The sequence below is a fragment of the Ammospiza nelsoni genome, chromosome 3 (genome assembly GCF_027579445.1).
Source record: "Ammospiza nelsoni isolate bAmmNel1 chromosome 3, bAmmNel1.pri, whole genome shotgun sequence".
NCBI classification, from domain to species: domain Eukaryota; kingdom Metazoa; phylum Chordata; class Aves; order Passeriformes; family Passerellidae; genus Ammospiza; species Ammospiza nelsoni.
In genome coordinates, this window is record NC_080635.1 from 12,581,659 (window position 1) to 12,598,837 (window position 17,179).

Here is a 17,179-nt window from a genome sequence, read left to right on the forward strand (position 1 = left end):
TGGTTGTCTCTAGCCTTGCTGCAACCATGGATTCAGGAATAAATATGAAATGAAGTTGCATACTCCAAGGAGTTCACAATCCTTGGAGCACATCTCAGGCTCTCAAGCATATCACATTGCATCAGTTTCTCTGGAGCTCTTGTTTCAGGCACTCAGGCAGATAACATTGCATCAATTTCATATTTTAAAGCTTAAAGCTCTCTGTAAGGGCAAGAAACTTGGCATTTTTTTTTCATGAAAATGCAGAACCTGATATAATTGTATGGCACCGTGAGCTGGAGCCCAAAATAACTGCATTGTAATGCCTGGACCATAAAATTACTGAAGGATTTGAAGTATTCCCTGAAAGTTCCTGCAGAGCAACAGCTCTACCAGGGCAAGAGGACTGTAAGTCATTTACACAGTGCAGGGCTGCAAAAAACTGGGCAGTGTCTCCTGTGTGCACCCCAGAGTGCAGCTCAGAGGCTCCCGAAGCATTTCAAGGAGCCCTGGAGTGGCAGCCATGGGAATGTCCCATCTTCACAGGGGACAGTGCTTGGGGCTCCTGGGTTGTGACCGTGTTCACAGGGGTTTCGGATTGGGGAAGAGATGAGGATCTGACTCCATGTTTCAGAAGGCTTCAGTTATTATTTTTTTATATATATTACATTAAAACTATACTAAAAGAATAGAAGGAAAGATTTCATCAGAAGGCTGGCTAAGAATAGAATAGCAAAGATAACAAAGGTTTGTGGCTCAGCTCTCTGTCCCAGCCAGCTGGGCTGTGGTTGGCCATTAATTACAAACATCCAACGTGGGCCAGTCACAGATGCACCTGTTGCATTCCACAGCAGCAGATAATCAATGTTTGCATTTTGTTCCTGAGGCCTCTCAACTTCTTAGGACAAAAAAATTCTAAGGAAAGGATTTTCCACAAAAGATGTCTGTGACACTGGGTGGCTTTGTCCTGTCACGCTCTGTGGCAGCACTGAGGATAAAAGGAGAGCCACGCCATCCCAGAGAGCCCAAGCCTCCCTCTGCAATATTCCTATGGAAACTTGGAATGCCTGGATGCTGTTCTGGGCACACCCAGAGGTTCAAGCTGCCTGGCATGGTCAGTGAGGCAAGAGATGAAAGGTTTCCAGGAATACAATTTTCCCTCTCCTTTGTCTTCGTGTGATGCTGACAAATGCTGTCTGCCATCAAGGAAGCACTCACCAAAGTGTGGTTTTTATTTTTTTTCTATTTAGAAACTCTTTATTGCTTTCAGATTCCAACCTGGCCTTAATAAGTGCTGACAGCTTGACTTTGCCAAAACTGATATTCAGATTCTTAAATTACTAGCTTTATTTAATTAGTGCACAGAGTAATTTCAGCCTAATTATTTCCAGGATGTGGATTAAAGAAATTGTAAGGGGGTAATATGTCAAACACAAGGTAGATTCTTCATCACCTAAAAAATGAAATATCAATTTTATAGATGGGAAAGTTAATTTGATTTAATATTTTTCCAAACAGGTCTAATTCTCTTAATAGTTTACTTCTATAGAATAAGTTTTGAAATAATAATATTCCTCTGCAGTAAATATCTGATGCTTATTTCTATTTTGTTGTTTGCTAAGAAGGAATTACTTATTAGATCTTCCAGCATTTTAGTTCATAATATGATTCAAACTATGTTTTCTGTAAGGGTGCTGCACAACTTGTGACAAAATAATTTGGAGATAGAGCTGGTAATCAATCTAAGTGTCAGACAAAGCAAAAAAATGTAGTTACATCATGAAAATTAGTTACACAATGAATCCAAACATGTTTTTCAAGGGTTGCATTTTATACTCACAGGAAATTTTTGGAGCAAGTAATTTTAGTTTTCAGGTAGCTTCCACTGGACAGAGAGAATCCCTTGCCCTTCAGATTTGCTAGGCCTGGCTTGTGTTCCATGAGGAGAATTTAATAAATAACAACACAATAAAGCAGAATTTGCTGGTTAAATACAATGAGATGTATCCTGGGAATTAATCTCACACACACACAAAAAAAAAAAAAAAAAAACCAAAAAAAAAACCCAAAATTGAGCACCAGCAAATAGCAAATTTGAAAATGCTCTCTGAGAGATGCTAATATGAATCTCTAGATTCAGAGAATATGATTTCATGCATCTGATACCTCTTAGTCCTTAATTGCATTCAATTAAATCAATTCAGGAGCTCACTATCCCTTCTCAGATTCTCACACAGCTGCTGCATAACTTCTGATGGGTCTGAGTTCATAAGTAATTTATTAGAGTTAGTCTCATGCTTGTCAAAAGCGTCAAAACTTATAAAAGTATTCTGGTAGATAATTTCTAGCAGTAGAGAGCTTTTCCCTCTCAGAAACCTGTGTGATGGTCATGAATACCTGCTGTAATTTTGTAATTTTGTGACTATTGGTGCTAAATTTGCTTGTCTTGCCCAAGTGGGTCTTCTTCCAGTCTGTAAGTAGAATGAGATTCTGGAAAGATTTTTTTAAAATTTTTTTTTCCCCCCAGAAGAATCAGGAGATTTTTGTTGTTTGGAAAAAATAAATCCAGAGGCAATGGGAAAAAAGCTCCCATTTTCTCAAGTAGCAAGGTCTATGTTATAAAAACTGAGCAGGGAGCTAGAGCCATGAGTCTGCTCCCTCAGCCTTTGTTTGTAACATTTCCAGTGTTAAAGCTGCAACTTCTACAGGCAGAGCAGGACAAGATGGATCTTGAAATACAGTGTGAGATGGTGCAAAGCCCTGTGGACACAGCACATGAAATAAAAATATTTTTAATAAAATATATAAGACAGCAAATCCTTGGATTTGCAAATCCTGCCCCTTCATGCAGCTTTCTGCTCTTGGTGGGATGGAGGATACCCAAGTTGTGCCCTAGGGTGGAGGTGGGACATGGCTGCACCAAAGAGTTCTGCATCTCTTTGGGATCTCACAGTCACAGGTTGTGCACTTGTTACCCTTCTTCTGAACAGTTTTTGTCTTCTTGCAATAAATCTGTGATTTTTGGGGAAATCTGGTTCAACTTTACCTAAAGACTTTCTTTTCCCATAAACTGTCGCAGAGTTAAGCTACATTTCCCCTCCTGAGTTTCAGCATTCTTGTATTTTTCACTCTGATTATTTCAGGTTTTTTCATCACCCGGTGTTTTGAGGCACCAGTGGTAGTATTGTTGGTCTAAGAGGGTGATAAGGAGAAAAAATAGGTTTTATCAGATAGACATGGAAAAATAGGTTGCCTTTCAGCCAATTAAAAACTGGCCCAGAATTTTAATGAAATGGTACTTTAGATTTCCTTTGAGAACATCAGATGACTTCAAACAAGTTATCATTTTGGTCACTCATGAGTTTGAACAGCATAAAGAGGCTTGACCATTCTGCACAGTAACCCCTGTCATCCCAAAGGTTCATTTTCCACTGCAGGATGATAATGATCCTTTTTTCTCCTCTATGTTCACTCACACTATTATCTGGCATTCCTTTGCCACGATTCTATCCTCTTTGCTGGATTCTCTTCCTCCTCTAGACTAAAAATAAGCTCAGTCCCTATACATGATTTGCCTTTGCTTCTTAACCTGATGAAAGGATATTCAATGTCAGCAATAAATTAATTTTTACAAAATATTATTTTAGCTTTACTCTTGCAAAATTATGTTCACATGTGTGCTTCTTTTGCTGCTCCCTTCCTCTTGCCTTTATTCTCTCCTCAGCCCTGAGGTCAGTGGGTTTCTGTTAGCGTGCCTTCATCTCTCTGCCCACAGACAAGGCTCCACTGCAATTCAGCAGCTCCAAACATTTACATCTAAAAATCAGGAATACTGAGGGATACAGAATGGCTGTCAGCAAGAGAAACACCACCAGAAGCTAAAGATTTTTGTGTACACAAGGGATGCGGCACCAATTTAAATGTCTCATGCGCCCTGGTATCCGCTGTGCCTCAGCCCTGACCTTACAGAATGCAGTTTGCAGCTAATGGACCTCATGATAGCTTTTGATTTTCCCAGGGTGTCTGCAGGTGGCTATCTCACAGCCCATGCCAGGAAACATCAGTCTCTCAGTCTTTGCAAAGCCTAATGGCTCACAAGCACCTGACTTCCAGCTGTAGCAATAGGATATTTTAAACTGCTGCCTTTCTTGTCCTTTCGGATTCTTACCCCAATCAGTTGAATGTCAGTCAAATTAATCCACAAAACACAGAGGATGAAAAATTATTAACTTTGCTCCTGCTTGTTTTGCAGAATCAAGCCCATTTGTCTTATGCTAGCAGGCTCTGGACAGTTTAATGAAGTGTTGACAGGTACTAATGACAGGCAGGGAACTGCAGCACTCCTGTTGCAGGGTTACTTCTCCTCATTTCAGACTGGCCACATCAGCATCCTGTAGCAAGGACTGGAAACTATCACAGGCAAAATACAGAAGTAGACTCTTCAGGGTTTTTGAACAAGAAGAAGAAATGGAATTAATATACTACTGGGATTTTACACATTTTTACCATATGTGATGAAAAGCAGCAAGGAGTTTATGGGATAGGACATGGCGACAGTACCTTACAGAAGAGAGAGAGAAAAAACACCAGCTGAAGTCCTGAGGTTTTCTCAGTCTGATTGCAGTGTTCCAGCCAGTTTGTTGAGTTTTTACATCTGTGGTGTCACAATGGCTACAATGAAAACATTTTATAAAATATGAGGCATACTTACAAAAATAAATAGTTGAATGGGCTAAATTGTGCTGCTTCTGCAAATGCCATACATCAATCCCAACCTTGTATAAACTTGACACACAAAGGTACAGATTGGTTTTGAATCAATGCCAGAAAATCCAGACTTTGACCAGTCATAATTTTTTGGACCAAGAATTGGTCCAATAGAAGAACTTGTTTTTCAGATGCAATTTAATGTAATAATTTCAGTTTGCAACCGTTTGCTCTTAAATTTTGCTGAATGAATCATTGCCTGGCAGGAGCTATTTGGATAGCAGGTAACAGGGGTTTACATTGTGAAGCAGAACTTAGTGGGGGATCACTTTTACTAACCTTTACAGAAGCTCTCCAAGGAGATTTTCTCTGCACATTGGAAGCAGCTTGCTTTTAGCAGAACTGTGCTTTGCCAGCAAAGTGTTGTGCTGCAATCACAGCTCTTGGATTAAAAAAGAGCACAGATTTAAAGCTCCGAGTCACATGAAGAGGGCTGCATCCCTGCACTTTTTTTTTTCCTGGCCACTTGTATTTGTGAATAGCACACACTACACAGCCTCACCCCAAAAGATTGTGTGGGACTCATTCAGGATTGCCAGGCACTTTGCTATTTTCATAAATTGAAGAATGATTTTAACTCCAACAGAGACCATGAGCAGTATTCACTTGTGGACACTCATAGCAGAAAGGCTGTTGCACTTTGCAAGGCAGGGGACAGCCCTGCTCTCCTCCCATTCTGCTGCCAGAAGCAATTTTTCTTTACCTTCCCACTCTGGTTACCAGACCAAGGCAGAGAGGCCTGAAAGGTGGAGGACGTAAAATAACCAGGAGAAATAAGATATTCCTAATCTGGGTCTGCTTTACCAGGCCTGCCCCCTGAAGAGTCAGAAGTCAGCTAGTTAGGCACTGAGAGTGATGCTTTAGAAAGGAGGAGAAGTTCTTCTGTGAGCATTATTGCCACTGGGATGGAGATTTATCTTCCCCAGAGCTGTGTAGGAGCTCTGCCCTCACAGAAGCATCCAGGATGCAAAAAATCTGACAAGAAGGTGCAATGATTTATTAAAAGTCTTTGCAAGGAAGGCTGATCTGTCTCACAGCCACTCTCCATTTGCCCCTGATGCTATTCCCTAGAAGGGAATGTCAAAAGGAGCTCAAGTGTTTTACCACACTGGGTGGGTGACACGCATCAAGCAGTAAGAGCACAAATACTTGCAGTAAGAGTACAAACACAATCTGTACCTTTGTGTGTCAAAAAGTTTGTACAAGGTTGGGATTGGTGTACAGCATCTGGAGAAGCAGCACAATTTAGCCCATTCAGTTTTTTAGTTTTGTAAGTATGCCTCATATTTTATGAAGAGCAAAAAATACTTGGAGCAGCAGAAGCCCTGCAAGAGTTGCCCACTTTTCCTCTTCTAGGAGACAATATCACCCCTGACAGTAAATAAAAATCACCTCCCCCTCATCTCCTCCTCCATATCTGCTCTCCTACCCTGAGTTCTCTTCCTTTCTAGCTCTCCTATTGACGAGGATTTTTTTAAACTTTCCTTATAAAACCCAAAGACTGACCTGCTTCAGTGCCCTCACAATGAAACAGAAGGTTATGATGACAAAATTATACCTTTTAGGAAGTTTGGAGAGATAACTTTGACAGTTAAAATGCAATTGCAGCTTGTTACTTAATTACCTGGTACCTTCCCCACACTCCTTGACCAGGACATAGCTGGCAGGTGAGATGCAGCAGGAGCACAGGATTGTGCAGATTGGGAAAGATCAATAAGATCATCGAGTCCAACACTAACTGAGCAGTGCCAGCCCACCACTAAACCATGTCCTAAGTGCTGCACAGACTTCCAGGGATGGTGACTCAACCATTTCTGTGAATAGGCTGTTCCAACATTTTACAACCCTTTTGGTGAGTAAATCTGTCCCAATATCCAACCTAAACCTTTCCTAGCACAACTTGAGGCCGTTTCCTCTCCTCCTGTGACTTGTTAGATGAAAGAAGAGATCAACACCTGTCACAGACATCTTTTATGGAAAATCCTTTCCTTGGGATTTTTTCCTCCTGAGAAGCTGAGAGGCCTCAGGGACAAAATGCAAACATTGATTATCTGCTGCTGTGGAGTGCAACAGGTGCATCTGTGATTGGCCCATGCTGGATGTTTGTAATTAATGGCCAATCACAGTCAGCTGGCTTGGACTCTGTCTGAGACACAAACCTTTGTTATCATTCCTTCTTTTTCTATTCTTAGCTAGCCCTCTGATTAAATCCTTTCTTCTATTATTTTAGTATAGTTTTAATAGAATATACATCATAAAATAATAAATCAAGCCTTCTGAAACATGGAGTCAGATCCTCGTCTCTTCTCTCAACCTAAGACCCCTGTGAACACGGTCACAAACACCCATCTGGCTTAAAGCTCCTTTAAGGTGCCTGTAGAGAGTGATAAGGTCACCCCAAGCCTTCTTTTCTCCAGGCCAAACACCCCCAGCTCCCTCAGCTGCTCCTCACAGGACTTGTGCCCCAGACCCTTCTCCATCTCCGCTGCCCTTCTCTGGACATGCTCCAGCACCTCAGTGCCTTCCTTGCAGTGAGAGGGCCATAACTGGACACAGGATTTGAGGTGTGGCCTCCCTGGTACAGATTTCCTACATGGTCCCACTGAGGATGATGTTCAGGGAGCAGCTGCTGTGGGGCCTCCTGCTCTTTTTGGGGTGTGTGGCCAAAGAGCTCCCAGTGATGCTGGTTTCTGCCTCGTTTCTCTCCTGCCAGCTGCCAAGTGTATTTTTGGCAGTGTGTTTCCCTGGGCCTGCCAGCTTCATTCTTCCTGAGATCCTAATAAGTGCTGGCCACTGCTCTGGGGCCATGGCTTGTGCTTCCAGGCTGATTCCTGCTTGTCTGCTGGAGCCTGACTGCAGGGAAATGCATCCCGCTGCCTCAATGGCAGGCTGACAGCTTTTCAAGCACTTCTTGAACCTCATCCAGACAGAGCTCACCAGGGGGACAGCTCTCACTGCTCCTGCCAGCAAGGAGAATCCCAAGTGTTTCTTGCACCCTGGGTCAGATCTCTCCTGGGCAGTGAAGTCCTACTGCCTCCCCCAGGGCAGAGGAAGAAAGATATGGACCCTGAATCCATGTGAGGGGTATCAAGGGGCTGCAAGAATGCCAGAACTTCTGTAAATCCCGCTGCCACTGCTAGCATGCAGCAGGCTGAGCTGGCAGGGATGGCATTGGAAAGGTGGGAAGGCTACCTTTTCAAAAAGGTAGGAAGGAAAAGGTAGAAAAGACTGAGGGGAAGAAGATAAGAAAGTGAGGGATGTGGAAGTGTCCCATTTTCTTCCCCACACTCTGGCCATCTGGGATCAGAAAACATCAGGGGAACCAAAGAGTTGTGTGATGGTGTTCACAGGGGTCTTAGGATGAGGGAAGAGATGTAGATCTGACTCCATATTTCAGAAGGCTTGATTTATTATTTTATGATATATATTATATTAAAACTATACTGAAAGAATAGAAGAAAAATTTCTCAGAAGGCCAGCTAAGTTAAGAATAGAAAGGAATGAATAACAAAGGTTTGTGGCTCAGCTCTCTGTCCAAGCCAGCTGGGCTGTGATTGGCCATTAATTCCAAACATCCACATGAGACCAATCACAGATGCACCTGTTGCATTCCACAGCAGCAGATAATCAATGTTTACATTTTGTTCCTGATGCCTCTCAGCTTCTCAGGACAAAAAAATCCTAAGGAAAGGATTTTTCATAAAAGATATCTGCGACAGAGCTGCTCATTACTATTTTTGTTCTGCTGGCCTTCCAGTGCATTTGTGCTGCTGCAGCAAAGGTGACCTGAAGAAAAAAAAAATTAAATCCTCTCTACCAACCTGTGATCTTTCTATTTGTGGCTTGTGTTTTCCTTGTCAAAATTCCCATAGCTTTAGTGCTAGGACACTGACTCCTGGCCTGTGTACAGATTTGTGTTCACTACATTTTCTGTAGCATCCATCATGCACTGCTGCCAGCTCTGTTGTTTTTGCCTGCAGTATGGATGTTCCCTGAGAGCTTATCAGGAAAGTGCTTGCTGCTCTTTCACTGCTCTCTGCTTGCTTGCATCAGCCCCCTCCTGTATTACATTCTTCCTTCAGTCTGGTATCACTTGTGCTGGGAAGATTGTGCTGACAGTCTGCAAGATTTGGATTTGCTTCTATTTTACAGTGTCATGTTCTGCTGCATGACAAGTGCTGAAAATCCATGGGCAGGTTACTTGAGGCTGGACCAGAGGAAGGTTTTTCCAGATGTTCCTTGCCTCATGATGAAGCTGCCATACTCAAAATGCAGCAATGTGCAGCACTTGTGCTCTGCCCAGAACCCCTCCAGCATTCTTGTCCCTGGTTTACAGAAGCACATCCCTTAGCTGGAAATGTCTCAATCTAGGATCAAATATCCCAGCTCTCTGTTCAGATCTTGCATCTCCTCCTTCATTGAGCTCAGCCCCATTTAGAGGGAGCGTGACCCTTCCCAGCACTAACCTGCTGCAGTGCTGCAGAGCACAGAGAAATTGTTGAGAGATTGTGCTCTCTGCTTCCACATGCCATAACCACTGGAGCTGATCATGGGCTCAGGAAGAGTGAAAATGTTATTTATATATATTTATATGTTACATTTCACTCACTGCTTCCAGCCTCTCCTTTGTGAATGGTAGCTACCAGCAGAACAGGTGGTGGCTGAAGATGCCTTCAGATAATTCTTCTTTCCCTATGCCAAAAACTTTTGTGGAGTTTGCTTCCTTTCCCAGCTCTCACTTTGACTGCTGTAATCTCACCTGTTTCACAGACTGTTGTCACATATGGAGGAGCAGGCAAATCAAAGGGAATCAGCAGAGCTCCAGAAAAGCTCAGGTGGTAATGGTGAAAATTCAGTTCACCTAAATCATGAAGCAAAATAGGCCATGAAATCATGGAAGGGACACACAAGGATCTCAGGCTGGAAGGGACGCATGAGGATCATCAAATCAAATAGGTCATGAAATCATGGAATCCTAGAATACCTCAGGCTGGAAGGGACACACGAGGATCATCAAATCAAACTCCTGAAAAGAGGAGAGGAAAGAGGAGAAATGAATATTGCTTGGCATCTGCAACGGATTTCCATATAGAAATATCAGGGTCCAGACTCCTATCCATCAGCAGGCTGCTGAGTGACAGATATTTGACCTTGAGCACAGTTTGAACACCCCATGGCTGAAGATTAAAGGCAGAAAGTTTTATGGGTGGATGCAGATCATTCTGAGGCAATTGCTGGAGCCAGAGGAACCTGCCAGAGCAACAAAGCCTCTGTATCTCCATCCTTGAGGATGCCAAGGTGCCTCCTGCTTGAGCTGAGGGGAAAGGTTCTCCTGTAATGACCGCTGGTTGGAAGAGCCCTACCCTGGTGACACCACGCTCTGTCCCTTCTCAGCTCAGGTGCCACACTGTCATTTTTTTTCTGTCCCCTCCCCTTTGCCCCCAGGTGAGTCCTAGCCTTTTTTTTTGGCAGAAAACCCTGCAGCAATCACGTTTGTTTTGGCAGCACCACGTGGAGCTTGCACAGAGCCTCCTCCCTACCTGCCTGCTTGGTGTGGTTCCCAAATCAGGTCATGATCCTCTCTCAAGGACAGCCTGCTAGGGTGGAGGTTATCAGCAATTATTCCACACCCGAGTGCAGTTCATTCTCAGAACAACCACAGCTTTTGCAACCAAGCCTCTTTTCCACAATTTTAAACTGAATTGCTGCCCTGTGATGTTATGAAGATAATGACCTTTATGGGTTGATCAGATTTTTTCTTTTTTTTGCTTGAAACAGAGAAGAGATTTATTTCACTATTTTTGTACAACATTACTATAACGTTGTAATGCATGGTAATTTATAAATACTTCAGTAAGGAAGTTTCTAGAAAAAAAGGTCATTTTCTACAACCATTTCCCAGAACAGTAATGGTTGTATTTTCAGCAAAGTAACAAAAGCATCAAGTACAGAAAACTGAGTTACTTAAGAAGCTTCTCTCCATGTCAAATAAAAAGTGAGTTATTGTCATTCTAAAAGGTCTCTTGACTGCCAGCAGTGCTTATTTCACCTGACAGTAATAGCAGTTTTGTAAATGTAACTTAATTCTATTCAAGCACTTGGATGCAGGGCCAGGTCACAAGGAAGGCTGAAAACTTTCTGTGCTCCTGACAGTCAATGGAATTAAGAAGCATTTATCTCCTTCCAAAATCTGGACCTTGAACTCTCCCACATGCACATTTGCTCCCATTTTTCTTTTTGTGGTAAGGTTGGGTCACCTAGACAGTAACTCCATTGGCTTGAAGAGTGCCAGCAACACAGCAGAGCAATTTAGAGAAATATAGAGATCTGCAATTAAGAGAAATTGTCAGGGCCAGGGAGGAAGTTTCCAGCAGTTTATGCTTGCATTTAAAGAGTCTGCTTGCTTCAGCAGTGCTGATTCCATCAGTTCCTGTTTTGTAGATTTTGGAATCTGAATGTTCTTCTGAACAGGTAATTTAAATTCACATTCCTGGAATTAATGTCCTTATAACGAGAGGTGAGATATTATTGATAATACCTTCTTGCCACAATTCTGAGTTTGATGATTACTGCCCAGCACAGATGTCTTCCCCTGAAACAACAGATAAAATTATAGTGAGGATGGGTGTCTGCTTAGAGGAGTAAGGGGAAAATAAAAGATCCAGGATGAAGGGTTTGGCATTTTTTCATTTAGTTTGTTGTAGAATTGCTCCAAACAGAAATTTTCCATGATGCACTTTTCTCTACACATTACCTAGGGACTCCTTCTCAAGCACCCTGGGATAGTGGTGAGCTGGGAAGGAGACAGCTGGGAGAATGAACTATTTATTCCTGCCTCTGAAGAAGTTCCTATTTTTTCACTCTGGCTGGGGATCTCTTCTGTTCATTTGGGCAAAATTGAGAAATAATTATGTCCCTTCAGGGAAAATGTCACTGACATATGGAACAAGGAGATCTGCAAAACACATTTCGATCATTTTTAGTTTGGTTTCTGCATTTGTTTGCTTTCTCAGTAAATGGGAGAGACTTGCATCTAACCTGGTAGGAGTGGCTCTTATAACTGTATTTTTCCTTACTGCAGCAATCCCATCATTCTCTTGTACAGCTGAAAGGTGGAAACACACAAGGAAGACAGCCAGGACAAGTGCAAATAAATGATTTTCATCCAGTACACACATTGTAGTTACTGTGTTTTCAACACACCAAAAATCTGGTAGAGTTATTTTATGGACAAAAATCAAATGGGTACATGGAGTCCCAGCTCGGGTGGTAACAGAAATAGAATCCTTGGGTTATTTTTTTAGGTCTGCTTATGAATTTGGTGTTTTCTGAACTCCTCAGAACAGTTTTCTGACGCAGGTTCCTGATCTTGTTTTGTAACAGAATTTCTGTGTGATGTGGTAAAAAAGACAGACTGTCCCACTTAAAAGGAAAAGGTTACTGATCCCCCTCCTCTCTGGGCTGCTTAGGGGTTATTTTGAGGTGGTTTCTACTACACACAAAGCATTGTGACCTCACTGAGAAGAGCATGCAGTCAGAAAGGGATGCTGCTCGAGTTTTGCTGAGAGATGGAGAACACAACAGTTTTAGCAGGACTACATTTACCCCACCAACCAATATTCAGCTAAACAAAACCAAACCTGGGAATACTTCACTGATTTCTCTGAATTGTGTGTATTAATGAACTGACACAGAATTTCTAAGCACTCTTATTTGTTTTGATATCTTGTCTTAGTTATAACTTTCACCATTTAAAAAGCAAAGTCAATTCATTACCCATCAAAACCAAAGCAAGAAGCATGCCTGTGCTGTAGCTAAATGCAAATAAATACTGAGATGTTCCTTCCCACAGACTGCTTAAAGACAAAGGAGGTAGATGATACAGAAAATTGATTATTTATATGCCATTTGTTTCTTCTGTCTGCTCAAGCTGTTTGTTCCAATCCAATACCTTTTAATGTGGAGTCCTATAAACATCAAACATCCTGTGGGATGGAAAGTGGATTTTTGCTTTTGGTTTTGGTTTTTTTAAAATTCTTTCTTGGTTTGTGGGCATGAGAGAAGGAGAAATTTTAAATAGAAAAATCCTGTCAGAGGAATAAGGCAAGATCAGAGTTCAATGCACTGATTTCAGTGCAGTTCCTTTCCAGTATCCGTGTTGCCACAGTCTCTCTCTCTCACAAACTAAATCCCTCCATATCCCTTGCCACACCCAGACTCTGATTTTACCCAGTGCTCAGTCTGATGTCAATATTTTTTTCATACTCAATGTCTAATTTTCAGATTTGACCAGAACCAATTTTTCCCTTCTTGCACACAAACAGGAAATAAACCAGCAAAATGGATTTACAGTCTTGAATTCCCCATCTTCCTAAAAGCCCCTTCTATAAAGATGCATGGTGTCAATGTGTGGAATACCAGCTGTCTGAGGCTGCCAAGAAACTTTGGGAAATAACTCACAAGGGCATGCTGAAGAAACTGGCAGAAGATCTGGGGCTGAGGGGCATCCTCTGCAAAGATTGAATTCTGGATTATTTCACGTGCCCTGCTGGATCTTTTTCAAAAGTTTCAACACCATGCTACTGGATTTAATCTTAAACACTTCAGCAAATCTCCTGCTACAGTCTGTTCTTTCTGAAAAGCCTGTCACAACAAGTTCCTGTCACAGCATGAGGAAGATGGTACCAAAGTCCCTCTGCAGCAATAAATATTGCAGCCACAGCAGACAAGAGCCAGCAATAGACCTTTGCTCTTTGCTGCGATGACACAAATCTGGTGTCAGCTTGCCTTGATCCATTACTCAAGATGCAGGGGAGTGCCAGTGAAAGCAGGACCTAATGTTTTAAAATATTAGCATTACATGTTATGAAGTAGTCCTGTAAAAAGTAAAGATTTTGTGATAATTTGAATTGAAAGGCCAGAATCAGGCTTTTAGGCTCTGGAGTTGACATGAATATGTCCTGCAGGGAGGAAATAAAATAATCTTGCTCTTACCTACTGCTTTAAATAAAAGATCAGAAAACCTAACTCCTTTCTTAAAAACCTTAAGCTACAAGACTTCTGCTCTCCAAATCAGTGTGCTCACTTAACATGCAGTGAGCTAGACTTGAAAGGTCACAAGGTAGCACTGAATCATTATCTATTTGAAAGAATTAAGAGATAAGGAGGGGGAAAAAGTCAAGTCTATTTTTAGCTTTGAAATTTACAGCCGTGATAGCATCTGGCCAAATGAAAGTGATCTGATCAAAATGCTGAAAGGCAAAGATATCTATCCTTCATGCATCTTTTAAAAGCACTGCAAGCCAAGATGTTGGAACTGTAGGGAAGAAGTTAATCTTACCTTCAACTGAAAGATTTACTAAAGCCTGTGGCAAAGAATTTAAATGTTAACAGATCAATTTCTCTTGCAGAAATACAATTCTACTGATTCCTTTACATTTGTTATTAATCTAAATGCAAGGCTCCACAGAAAAGGCAATTCATCTTTGTATAATGAGACCACATGAAATTATGCAGGTATTAAGGGCTTCTCTTTCACTTCAGAGTTGTAGGATTAGGCTGCTTTAAGTAGCTGAAGGTAGCCAAGTCGCTGAGATTCTCTAATTCCACATCTCCAATCCAATCCAATCCAATCCAATCCAATCCAATCCAATCCCCCAATTTGTAAAGAAACTGCTTGAGCACTTTAAAAAAGTTATACCAGTGTATAAGGTTGTACATGAAGATGCATTTTTAAGGAAATGCTTATTCAAATGAGGTTGGAAAATGGTGATAACTGGGATCATTTTTATATATTTTAAAATAAATGGCATAATCCAAATTTGTTTCCCAGGGCAGTTCTGGCCCCTGCACTCTTGCTCCCTCCCTTGCATAGACAGTTCATTATTTTAGCAGAAGTTGATTTTTCCACGGAGCCATGGCCACAAAAGTGTGTTGCCCTCTAGAAAGTTGCAAGACTAGGTCCAACAAATGAATGCAAACACTGATCTCAACCCTACTCCAAGGGAATTTCTGTGGCTTTGGGTGATGTTGCCTTGGACACCAACTTTTAAAGCAACAGATGCTGCACTGTCAACTAGACAGAGATTTTTAAAAGCCTTGCAAAAGGTATTTATTCCCTTCATAGGTACAGGCTGTGAACCCCAGTTTTGCTCAAAAAAACATGTTTTAAAATAAAACCTCACATGGAAACATCTTGTTTCCCTAACAGACATTTCCATGTTGTCCTGTATCATGAAAATGCCATGCTCCAGCAGCATGGAAGAGTCACCAATCATTTCCTGCATTCTTCACAGAAAGAAGGGAAGAAAGGCTTTAATGGGCATGGTAAGAAATAGGATCTCTTGGTGAGAAAAATTAAATTTGCAATGTCGGGGATCTTCAAGTTGTGGGAGAAGAAGATCCATTGCTGTCCATTTTGGACCAAAATTACACAGGGGTTTTTGTTTCTTCTGACATCCTTGTTATAACACCATGTTTAGTCTTCTCCATGATGAGCAGTCCAGAAAGCCCAGGCACTGATGATAGTTTTGCTCATGTCATATCAACTGATCTTATGTCCAGCTTGTCAGTTAGACTTTCCTTGTGTTGGAAGAATTTTTGCTGGCTAGATTCCCAGCAAATGGAGTCCTGGTGGACAAGATTTCCATATCTGCATTTCTTCCCATTATACACCAGGCATAAATCATCCCTTTGTCTGGCAGCCTCTTTAATTTGCATTTTTGACATAATTCTCACACATAAGTGCAGGGTGGTGAGAGCAGGCACAAATGTTGTCTCTGCTGTACCTTTGGGCTCCTTACATTTTACATTTAACTTTCTGCATGGTCCTTATTGCACAAAGGTAGAAATAATTTCTGAATGGTCTGTTAAAGGAAGTTGGAGGCAGATTGACAAAAGAAATTGTTGAAAGAGTCACCATTCTGCATGGGCATCCAGAGGACCTAAAGGTTTCTAGAGAACCTGGGGCTGTGGATTCAACAGAGCAGAAAAAACAGGTGCAGCACACATCCAAAATAAGGAAAGTAGCCCTCCCCTTTCAGTGTGATGGGTCAGCAATAAGGAAAGTTCAGCAGTGTGATGGTAACAAAATTTTGTAAAAGCATCTTTCAAAGATAAAATTTTTAAGTGACCTCTCTCATCTTAGAGAACTTTTTAAATTTCTTTACTCATATCCTCCCCCTGTACTCATACAACTGAATTTTTTTTTTTTACAATTAGAGAGCCTAAAAGTACCACTTCTGCAACTGCTTTCAGGAAAAAGGAAGACACCACTGTATTTAGAATACTGATTGAATGTTTGGAACCTGAAGGTTAGTGCTAGGTAGAAACGATCTAATCCTCTAAAAAATGAAAGCTTGCCCTGCTGGTCATCCTTTCAACTCTTTTTACTGGGTGTTGAAATGCAGTTAGTTCAGAGCTGCTGGAACCATTCAAAGACACAGTCTGTGCAGAGCTGAGTTTTCCTTTCCACACACCAGACCCCTGCAATGGTGTTAAAGCTTTACTAACCCCTCAAGTTTAAGCCACTTCAGCTCATGGCTCCCAAACCGCCCTTTTTTTTTATTGCAAATTCAAAATTGTTTTCCCATCTACCATTGGCAATCCCTTTCAGAGAAAACCCAGGCAAAGTGCCACTCCAATGTTCCCTCCTTCCCTGCAAGTTTCACTTGAGATGGGAGAAGCTGCTGCCCAAGCCACATCCCTCTCCATCCTCTTCCTGTGCACACACTCCTGCTCCCCATCTGCCTCTCCACCACACTGGCTTCATTTGCACTATCCTCCTGTGGTATTCTACATCCCTGCCATTCCATATGTCCTCAGACATCTTTCCAGACTGGATTTTGGTGTCTCCTTCTTTGGTTTTTGTTTTATTTCTTGGTTTGTGGTTTTTTGGGTTTGGTTTTTGCTTGGTTGTTGTTTGGGGGGGGTTTTGGCTCCTGGCAGCTGTTGTTTTCCATACACTCATGTGTCTCTTGCATCCCTGCCACACTTGACCCTGAGCACTAAATGCCCTCAGATATTAATGCCTCTTTCCATACATGAGACCTCTGCAATGGTGTTAAAGCTTTACTAACCCCATGAGTTTAAGCCACTTCAGCTCATGACTCCCAAACTGCATTTGCAGCCTGAGGAGGCTGTTCCAGGTACCCAGAGCCCTTCAGCTCCATCAGCACCGGGCACAAGGATGCCTGCAAACCCAAGGATCCTTCAAAGGTTCCCAGAGGCTTGCAGCTTGTGGAGACCCCACGAGGCTCTCTAGTTAAAGAAGCAAGACAGTATTTCTAATGGAGAAACAGGTGGTCATTCTGGTTTATGGTATTTTCAATTAACAAACAGGTTTTGGATAAATATGCCTGGTGTTAATGTGTCATTCAAGTGAAATGTCCAATACCTTGTTGTACTACTAATGATAGTGCTGGGTGTCTGTCTT